The following is an 11614-nucleotide window of genomic DNA, read 5'->3' on the forward strand; positions in this document are numbered from 1 at the left end:
ACTACGGCTCTGTGTAGTGCATGCCGCTCCATCTGAAAGCAGGTGATGGCGATTTACTACTAATCACGGGACCGGCTTTACTGACGAGATGCGCTTGACAATCGCATGCTATTAATTGCACAGCCCTAGTTTGGAGTGCCACATGCTATTCGTAGCATTATCAAACGAGCCAAAATATTGAATAAATGAACATGCAAAGGGTGTGAGAGATGCTGTGCTCTTCTTCCATGGAAATATCTGGAGCTTATTTTAAAGATTTATTTTTTTGGCGTTTTTGCCTTTTATTGATAGGATAGTAGTGAGACAGGAAGCGAAGTGGGAGAGAGGGGGAATGGGATCGGGAAAGGTCCACGAGCCGGGACTCGAACACGGGACGCCCGAAGCACTATGGCGCTACATGTCGACGCGCTGCCCACGAGGCTATCGGCGACGACCTAATTGTTGTTTTAACGATGTGTGATTTGACATTATCGAGTATTGTGCAAAAACCATTCAAAACACCCCTACAGAGTGCACGCATACATCACGTGAAATCTAGACTAGTGCTCTTCTATTAGAGTGCGTTCTTTAACTGCATGATTCAGTCTACATTTAGCATGATCACAAATTCAAGACATGGGGGCAGAAAATGTATATATTTATACCACTTCATATAGTAGTCAATTTCACACGAAGAGTGCCGTTTTTCTCCAAATATTACCATGATTACAAATGTGATATTGATTTTTTACAACAGTTCAATAAACAAGAAGTTAATTAAGAGACTTGCATTTTAGACACCATATTTCATGTTTTTGCGCTATTTTGACAACAAAAATAATTCCAAACACAGCCACAGCGCTGTTCTGCATCTTTGAGCAACATGACGGTGTTTCGTTCCCGAATGAATCACTTGTTTAAATGATTCGGTTCAGTCGCAATGATTCACTTATTAACAGTGACTTGCTGCCACCTGCTGGCGGTTTTAATTTCACACTTAAAGTGTATTTTATTATTTAAATAATTTCAAATATTAGTTTTATGTTTAATATATCAAAACATTCTTTATGCATTTGTAACCGCAGGTTAAACGCACAGCATTAAACAGTGTGTAAACACATCTAAACACCTCTTCAGACGCAGCTTCTGTGTTTCCTCTGCACTGCAAAGATGAATTTTATTGATACTGATTTAATTTGCTTGCTAACAGCCCAAATGTCTCATTATTCTAATTCACTGATTAAACGTAAGAATTTGACTCAAAACATAATGGACACTATTAAAAAAAATGGCTTTATAAAGGTAAAAATACCCATAAGATGTAAAAATGAGTTTAAACTTATTGGAAAAGATTAATTTCTATCACTGCTGTGAACTGACCAGCACACAGAATATGAAGAATACTTTAGGAGTCAGCTGTCCACAGCAGTCCTTAAGATACCAGCACAATAACACACTGAATATACACAAAATATCGTCGAGAATAAGTGTGACCTCACGGTTATCAAAACACACCGCAGCCTCGCTCCTCGAGCAACTCTAGAGCCGCTGATGGGAGCCAGATGTGAGTCTAGAGCTTTATAGCAATTCAAGAACATCAGCCACAACATCTCAAGTCTCTAAACGCTCAGAGATGATAATCAGATAACTCGATTTCTACATTTGAGAACAGACCGAGACTCCTTCTTCTGATTGTGGATCTGACAACAGGACGAGTCATTTCTACAAAGTGCATCGTATTTATGGTACATTTGTAGCATGAAAACAGAGAAAAAACTAAAACAGAGTTGGGCTGATTATAAGCATACGAGGCTCGTGATCAACTATATACACTACTGGAAAATTTTTATTCTTTCTTTTTTTGAAAGAAATTAAAACTTGTATTCAGCAAGGACGTGTTAAATTGTTAAGAAGTGATAGCAAAGATTTATATTGTTAGAAAAGATTTATATTTTGAATAAATGCTGTTCTTTTTAACTTTTTAACTTTAACTGATCAGCCCACAACGCTCAACTTATCATGGGCTTTTATTAGTCAATAACAACACATGATAAAAATAGATAAAAGATGAACTGATTAATATAATTCATAGGAACACAACTGGCCAGCTATTAATTTGCTTACCAGTGTTTTGATGATAAATTTGTATTAAATAATAATACACACAGTCCAAAAAATGTAAAACAATCAAAACAACAATCAATAAAAAAAAAAAACACTCACAATTTGGAAAAATGGTGTTAAGTTGTTCTTAAGCATTCAAATAATTAGACATGCTTAAACAGAGTCTGGTAACAATAAAACAGAAGGTGAGAAAAAATAAAACATTTCATAGGGCCCTAAACATGTCAGTTTTGTTCAACTTAATAAATTGATGTTAAATTGTATAGGCTAAATTTCATAATTTTAAGTAATTAGACTTGCTTTTTAAGTAATAAAATGTAATTTAACCATAAAAAAAAAAAAAAAGAGTACAGAAAAAATAAAATGGAAAAAAACGGAATCCAGAAAAAATAAAACATTTCATAGAGCCCTACATTTACACACGTGTACATTAATTAGCAATGCCTAAGTCAAACAGATGGGAATATTGCCAAAGAATTTGATCTGAATTTATCCACTGTGAAGGATGTTTCGTCTGCGCCGATAGCCTTGTGGGCAGCGTGTGGATATACAGCGCTACGGCCGTCCCGAGGTCGAATCCCGACTCAAATAAAGCTGTTTTCACAGCACCGGCGACCCAGAGATCCTGGAGAGTTTATCAGTATAAAAACAGGGAGCGTTACGGGCAGATGCAGGAGGAACACGGTCCTTTCAGAGTGAGTTTTGGGTGAACTTTCTGCTGCTGAACACACCCACGAGGTCGAAGGTTACACACATTCCCAGAGCGCACACGGCCGCCGACTCGTCCCGAACACAACTCGTTTCGTTTATTACACACATACTGAAGCGTGTGACGCTCGCGGTGATTACAGCGTCTCACTAAATGAGGACATAAACAACATCTCCAGAACTGCTCTGAGAGTCACTTCATCAGCATTTTACCGTTTCATTTGAGAGAAACTATATCATATACACTAAGAAACTTCAAAGGTATTCACGGCAACCCGTCAAAATAAAAGTTCGGTTTAACTTGAAGACATTGAGCCAGAAATACATAACTATTGTTCAGTAGAATGTACATAAATTATTAATAAGGAATAATCACACAACATTTCTTCAAATAATAAAAATAAAATTTAACTTTCAATAATTAAAAGATAAATAAAAAAATGTTATGCCTTCATTTGATAACCAGAAAAATGTAAATACACAACACAGAGGAAACATTTCCTAAGGCTATTGTAAGAATAAATCTGAATACATTATGTTGTTTTTATGCACTGAAATAATTAGACATGCTAAAACATAGAATTTGGTAACAATAAAACATATGGTGAGAAAAAAATAAAATAGTGCCTTAAACGTAATTTTTGTAAACTTTTAATAAATTGATGTGAAATTATGTAAGTTTCATGATTTTAATTAATTAGACATGCTTTTTGATTAATAACATTTAATTTAACCATTAAAACGGAATCCAGAAAAATTTAAACAGAATTTGGAAAAAAATAAAACAGAATTTGGGAAAAATACACACGCGTCGTCTCTTCTCATTAGAGTAGAGCTCACGTTCACGTAACCTCTCAGCAAAGGTGAAGCGTCAATAAACGAGTTCATTTTACTGTAAGTTCATCTGGAAGCGCTGGTTAAATTGTTACCAGGCAATAACCCACATTAGCACAGAAAGCCAGCATTCATGCGCTTGCCACAAACCGGCAAACACACGCTCACCTGAGCACTAGTGCTTCACAACGTTCACAAATTATGTGTACGACGCTGCTTTCAAATGCTGAATTCACACAAAAATGACTGCGTGATGCTTGTGTTTCAAACACAAAAGTGATATGGATAACTAGGCATTTTCATCTCTCTTCGGCTATTTTCAATGCATGACAAAAGCCATGTCTAACTGAAACCTTGTTTCACAGTTGTACTCTACAGCTTTAACACAATCATCAGTGTGCAGTTGTTTGTTCGTCACAGATTTCTTGGTTAATCTCCGGTGGTTCGTGATCTTATGAAGCACTTCCCTCTCAGAGCCTGATGTCAACACGTTATGAAAATATGGAACTGCTAATAACTGAAAGTCAGTGAGCTCATAAAAACGATCTTGTGATTCATTATGGGAACTTCCACTGCGGTGCGCGCGTTTACGGCCGCTTGTTACGTGACCTCGTTATCAAAACACAACTGCGGCACGACAAAGACACAATCGCACGAGTCCTGAAGACCAAAGGCCTTTCAGCGATCAGCGTCACGTCACTCTCCGCAGCTCTATCTGACACGGTTTCAATTAAATCAGTTTCAATCACAGGAGGACACAAATAAAAAAAAATACTAAATACCCTTAAAATACTGCAAACTGTTAACGCTGAATACTTTTAGAAAAAAAAAAAAGGAATACTCTGGCATACTCTTAAAATACGGAGTATTCTAAAATACACAATACTCAAAAAATACGGAATACTCTTGAAATACAGCATACTAAAAATACTACATACTTCTAAAAGAAAGATTACTCCTAAATACTGAGTATTCTAAAATACTAGATACTCTTAAAATACGTAATACTCCAAAAATACTGAATACTCTTGAAATACAGCATACTAAAAATACTACATACTTCTAAAAGAAAGATTACTCCTAAATACTGAGTATTCTAAAATACTGAATACTCTCAAAAAAAATAACTACTGGAATAACTCTAAATACTCATCAGTAAATACTAGTTTTTCAGCTCATGACTGAAGTTTATTAAACAATTTCAATTCTATTCAAAATTGCTTTATTGGCATGACTGTAAAAAAATACAATATAGCCAAAGCTTGGAATATATGTGGAGAAATATAATAACAGCAATGAAATGATCAAAATAATAGACGAAAACATTATAACGATTTCAACGAGTGAACATTTCATACCACAGTGTTTAACATATAAACACACACCGGCTGAGGGTCACTGTGGTGGACAGTAGAGAAACACACGCACAACACAAATGAAGGGATTTAAACACAAGACGTGTCTCAATGTGCACGCCATCAGTTAGAGAAGGTCAAAATCAGCCTCTTTTATGTCAAAGGAACAGTCAAACCTGTTCTGCATTCTCTATCCGATGTCTAACAATCACAATGTTACGTCTATCACCCAGATACACCCAGCTATTCACCACAAACATTAACCAAAACAATTCCCTTCAGTAGGAAATGAATTAGCCCACACAATCACGGCTCTGTAAACACAGCCAGTCAACACTTTTCAATAAGCTGAACCTCAGCCGGCCGCTCTGGTGAGAACAGAGTCACCGTTTACCGTGAAACACACACTGCAACGACGGCTGGAGGTGAGAAACACACAAACACACATTCATAGCAGCGACTGGAGGAGAAACTGGAGTGTTGCACGTCGCAACGCTTCACTGCTAAACACCAGACGATTCTCCAGATGCTTGGGAAGTGACTCAGAGAGAAGTGAAAATCTTTATTTGCATACGGCCTGATCACAGCTAACGAGCTGGTATTGTGACGATGGCTAGATAAACACAATCTGCAAGAAACCCTAGAGCTGCTCTGCTGCTGCTTTAGTTCACACATCATCACTCAGTACTCAGGTTTCCTCTAATAATACTCAACACAATATACTATACTAAAACACATGCAATCCTTCAATTGTACAGAATACTCGTCTAAAATACCACATACTCTGAAAATACGGATTTCTCTTAAAATACTGAGCACTCTATAATACACTAAAATACTACATACTCTTAAAATAAGAAGAATTCTGAAGAGTTCTTTCTGGGGCCACGTCCAAGAGTTAAATGTTTGCGATTAATTTTTGGAAGTCTGATAAAATGGCAAGGGCATGTAGGTAAAACATGGTTAAAAACGTCCTGATGAATCTCACGAAGAAATGTGTGCGTTATATTTCATCCCAAAATAAAAATTTAAAGATTAACACATGAATTAAATTAAAAATGTAAATTAATGAATAAAATAAAATAAATACTGGACACTCTCAAACAGTGCCGTAGTTTTAAAATGCACTCTAAAATACTGAACAATAGGCTTAAAATACACAAAAATATTTAATACTCAACAATAATGCAAACTCTTAAAATACAGAATACTCCTAAAATACTGAGTATTGCAAAATAATGAGTACTATAAAAATACTAAATACCCTTAAAATACTGCAAACTGTTAACGCCGGATACTTTTAAAATATGGAATACTCCGGCATACTTTTAAAGGGGTCATATGATGCGATTTCAAGTTTTCCTTTCTCTTTAGAGTGTTACAAGCTCTTGGTGCATAAAGAAGATCTGTAAAGTTGCAAAGACTAAAGTCTCAAATCCAAAGAGATATTCTTTATAAAAGTTAAGAGTCAACCACACCTACCTAAAACGGCTCGTTCTTTTATGGAGGATTGTTTCCTGATCCTGGGAGAGTTAGAGTAGACTACAATGCCGGCTGCTCACAGACTGTAAGTATGTTTTTATATTTTATATATTTAAAGCGAGTTTTTTGTTTGGTTTTATGTTTACGCGGCGCGATGCAATGCAACGCAACGCGTAAAAAGACAGTATAAGTCATTATAATCAGTAATTATGTCCCCACTGGATGCAACGAATGCCTCGTTTGTAATGGGTTTTCATGTTTTTGAATCATCGCTCCGGCCGGACACAGCATCATCACAGTATGGTGAGGGGCGTAACATTTTCGTCTCACGCTTGAGGTATTCGGCCAATCACAACGCACTGGATAGCTGGCCAATCACAGCACACCTCGCTTTTCAGAACGATGAGCTTTGTAAAAATCGACGCGTTTCAGAAAGGCGGGGCATAGAGGAGAAACAATAATGTACAGTATGTGGAAAATAATGTGTTTTTTTAACCTTAAACCACATAAACACATTTCATTACACCAAATACACAAAATACTGTTCTTTTTAGCAGCATCATATGACCCCTTTAACATACGGAGTATTCTAAAATACTAGACACTCTTAAAATACGTAATACTCCAAAATACTGAATACTCTTGAAATACGGCATACTTAAAAAATACTACGTACTTCTAAAAGAAAGATTACTCCTATATACTGAGTATTCTAAAATACTGAATACTCTAAAAATACAGAATAACTGGAAATACTCAACAGTAAATAGTTTTTCAGCTCGTGACTGAAGTTTGTTGTTAAGTTAAGAGTTTTCAGTTCCCAGTTCGAGTTGAACCGAGTTTCTGCTTTAACTTTGATCGTCAGTTTGCGTTTTGGTTTTGGAACGTTTTTTTTTTTAACGATCACCGTCCACCGGAGTTTCTGACCGACTTTAATTCGGTGTCCATGCGAGAGTTTCTCTGGAAACAAAAGCTACTAACGTTAACGTCCGCGAGCGTCGCGGGAAACTCACTCATGCACAGCGACGCGCAAGAACCCGCGCAAACATGATGAAATATACTGCAGCTGGATCCGTATTTTCGCGGTATACTCACCGGACAGCGAGCGGCGCGCCGGATCGGTAAACACGGCCGTTCAGGTCATCCTCATCCCTGCGACGCGACGCGCCCGCCGCTCCTCACGCAGCCGCTCCAGCGCGGACCGCTCACTCACAGAGACAGCCGCGGGGGGACGCGGAACACAAATACAGCACAAAACACACACAACACACACCCGAAACACCTTCAACTGAGCGAAAACACAGTATATACTCATGTAAACACATCAGGTATGATTCCTGACAAAGATGCACGCGGTTCTGATTAATATTTCAGTTTAAAATGAAGAAGCTTCCCCCCCCCCGCGTCTGAATGGACTCGCCCAACGCCGCACACAGTATACGCATCGCATCACAACACGGAAAGTTTGCCTCATCTGTGATTAACTGCTCAATTAATCTCATTTATCAACGAGTTCGCACTAAAACAATACGTGTGTGACATCTGTCTTATGAAAGAAGAGAAAACAGCATGGTACTTTGATAAACGGGCAGTAGACATACATACTAGCAAATATACTATGACTTTTTAATCAACAGGAAGAGATATTGTTTGATACATGGATGCATGAAGGAAAGAGTAGGTTTTGTAACTGATACAACTTTTTAATCATATTTTGCCTTCACTAGTTCCTTTTCACCGATATGCTGTGTGACATGAATTCTGACACTCATTGGTTTTTATGATAATTAATTATGTCCAGTCCTGATCACAGCATACCTATCTGTGACCCAAAATTGAAATATATATATATCATATAAATATATAAGCTTTCCATTGATGTAAGGTTTGTTAGGATAGGACAATATTTGGCTGAGATACAACTATTTGAAAATCTGGAATCTGAGGGTGCAAAAAAATCTAAAATGCTGTGTGACATGAATTCTGACACTCATTGGTTTTTATGATAATTAATTATGTCCAGTCCTGACCACAGCATACCTATCTGTGACCCAAAATTGAAATATATATATCATATAAATATATAAGCTTTCCATTGATGTATGGTTTGTTAGGATAGGACAATATTTGAAAATCTGGAATCTGAGGGTGCAAAAAAATCAAAATATTGAGAAAATCATCTTTAAAGTTGTTCAAATGAAGTTCTTAACAATGCATATTACTAATCAAACATTAAGTTTTGATATATTTACGGTAGGAGATTTACAAAATATCTTCATGGAACATGATCTTTACTTAATATCCTAACGATTTTTGGCATAAAAGAGAAATGTATAATTTTGACCCATACAATGTATTGTTGGCTATTGCTACAAATATACCCCAGCGACTTAACACTGCTTTTGTGCTGCAGGGTCACATATTAGTATCTGGTGTCTTAATAGTTTTTCTTGTTGATAAATCATCTCTAATAGGCCAAACAAAGATGTTGAATGAAAGGGGAAAAGCTGCTCATTTTGTAAGTTTAGCTGTTATTTGGAGCGCCTAAGACTGATAATGAAGCTGGTTCAGTTGAGTTTGAGGAAAGCTCCACACCCTGCGTGTGTGTGTTACTGGGTTTGGGTTTGTTCCCACATCCCTGAAGCACCGGGAACTGATCTGAGATCTGAGATCTGTGACTCCATCTACAGGAGCACATGATGCATTGACTACAGATCTGAATGTCTTTAGATTCAAAATAAGTCTCATTTATTGATTAAAAAAATATATTGGTGAAGAGAAACTAATGCAACATTTGGCCGGTAGTATATATCATGACATTTACATGTTTAAATGGAACTAAGTGAACATAAACATTCTGTGGCTGCAGTTAATCAGCTTTCAGTTTAAGTTATGAGAGATTTCCTCTGAGTGAAAAACAAATAATGATCAGCTCAAGACTGTCAGAGTAACAGCACATTATATCAGAGAGCGGGGCTAGTTGTCACAAGTGTCTGGGTAACTGAGGTTCTGAGGTTCTCTAGCAGTGCTTGTGCATGTTGATTTCAAACACCTTCAAACTGGCCTTAATACAGATTAAACATGACCACAAAGCAGATACCTGTGAGAGCAGGACAGACAGTGTGTGTGTCAGGCACAATGCAACAAAAACATCATTTGAAAATCATTCATATTTAAATAAATTTGACATCGTTCTATTTTCTGGCCGACTCTCTCAAGTTTTTTTTCCTTTTTTTGAAAGTCATGAAAATACTATCGTGGAGTTTTTCTTTTGCTTTTTGAGCAAATGGGAATGCAAAAAATACTCTCCAATTCTCTTGAAGTTATCCCAACTATGACGACTTCCGCTGCTGAGAAACACGGAAATGTGAAAGAGGTCCATTCTTTTTCAATCCTAAAAGTATGTATCATATGTATTTTATTTCAGTTTTAATATGATTTTTTTTTAACATGAAGTAATGAATGTCCCATTCTAGGGTTGGTTTTCACATGGTGTGGAGCCGACCAATCAGCGGCGGTGCGTCTGATCACGTGCACGTGACGCTGCGAGAGACGCTGGTCGTTTTTATTTTGTCAGCGCCGCCATTAAATCCGCATCTAAATCAACATTCAGAGATTAGAAACAGCATTCGTCGACATAAAACTCTATTCAACGATTGATATAAAGCTTAGAGAGTAAAGAACACAATGGAGGTCGAATAACAACGATAAAGACAGACTGAGGTGATTTAAGTCTCTTTAATGAGGAGCTGCGAGCAGAGCGATGTGAGTATTTACATGCTTCAGCAGTAATAATATGTGTCTGTCGGAGTATTAATGTGATTTATTTATATGGTAGTGTCAGTGGTGAGAGGGAAGAGTGTCAACAAGAACATTAACACTGTCAGTGCTGCGAGATATTAGTAATAACATCTGTGGTGTCAGTAAATAATAACACTCTCAGTGCTGCCTGTGACTAATAACATTAATACCAACAGTACTGTGAGAAATGAGTTTCATAACATTAATACTGTGAAATATGAGTATTACAAATTACATTAATACTGTGAGATACGAGTATCTGTTGGTGTCAATAATATTAATACTGTCAATTCTGTCAGATATGAGTGTCAATAGCAATATTAATCCTGTCAGTGCTGTGAAATACTAACTGACAATATAATTAATGCTCATATGTTACATCGCTGACATTATAATTGGTAGTATTTTTGGAAGTGTTGAAGACTAGAGTATTAAAGATAGAATTTCTTGCATTCTGTTCTGGATTTCTGACATGTCTCATATTATTTTGTGTTTACAGATTGGTTGTCTCCATATCAATGTGTGAGCCTGATGTAAGTTTGTGTTGTTGTGTGTGTGTGTGTGTGTGTGAGTGAATCTGAGTGAGTGAGTGAGTGAGTGAGTGAGAGAGAGAGAGAGTGAGCGAGAGAGTGAGTGAGTGTGAGTGAGCGAGTGAGTGAGTGAGTGAGTGAGAGAGCGAGTGAGCGTGTGAGCGAGTGAGTGAGTGAGCGAGTGAGCGAGTGAGTGAGCGAGTGAGCGAGTGAGTGAGCGAGTGAGCGAGTGAGTGAGCGAGTGAGCGAGTGAGTGAGCGAGTGAGCGAGTGAGTGAGCGAGTGAGCGAGTGAGTGAGCGAGTGAGCGAGTGAGTGAGCGAGTGAGCGAGTGAGTGAGCGAGTGAGCGAGTGAGTGAGCGAGTGAGCGAGTGAGTGAGCGAGTGAGCGAGTGAGTGAGCGAGTGAGCGAGTGAGTGAGCGAGTGAGCGAGTGAGTGAGCGAGTGAGCGAGTGAGTGAGCGAGTGAGCGAGTGAGTGAGCGAGTGAGCGAGTGAGTGAGCGAGTGAGCGAGTGAGTGAGCGAGTGAGCGAGTGAGTGAGCGAGTGAGCGAGTGAGTGAGTGTGAGTGAGTGAGCGAGCGAGTGTGAGTGAGTGAGAGTGAGTGTGAGTGAGCGAGTGAGTGAGAGAGTGAGTGTGAGTGAGTGAGTGAGCGAGCGTGTGAGTGAGTGAGCGAGTGTGAGTGAGCGAGTGTGAGTGAGTGAGCGAGCGAGTGTGAGTGAGAGTGAGAGAGTGAGTGTGAGTGAGTGAGTGCGAGCGAGTGAGTGAGTGTGAGTGAGTGAGCGAGCGAGTGTGAGTGAGCGAGC

The 11614-nt window shown here is 38.2% G+C and overlaps 1 protein-coding gene across 2 annotated transcripts in view; it reads right to left on the bottom strand.

Annotated features, from left to right (window-relative positions):
• The window catches only part of LOC107746749 (protein FAM53B-like), an 18717-nt gene extending 10811 nt beyond the window's left edge, over positions 1-7906 (bottom strand). Inside the window, exon 1 of one of the 2 annotated variants that reach the window (XM_016561040.1) lies at positions 7578-7906. The gene's annotated coding sequence lies outside the window, so the exon portion shown is untranslated. The other variant, XM_016561042.1, reaches the window with a different exon arrangement.
• Between the last annotated feature and the right edge of the window lie 3708 nt (positions 7907-11614).

This window comes from Sinocyclocheilus rhinocerous, unplaced genomic scaffold (genome assembly GCF_001515625.1).
Source record: "Sinocyclocheilus rhinocerous isolate Xijiao unplaced genomic scaffold, SAMN03320098_v1.1 scaffold409, whole genome shotgun sequence".
Classification (NCBI taxonomy): Eukaryota; Metazoa; Chordata; class Actinopteri; order Cypriniformes; family Cyprinidae; genus Sinocyclocheilus; species Sinocyclocheilus rhinocerous.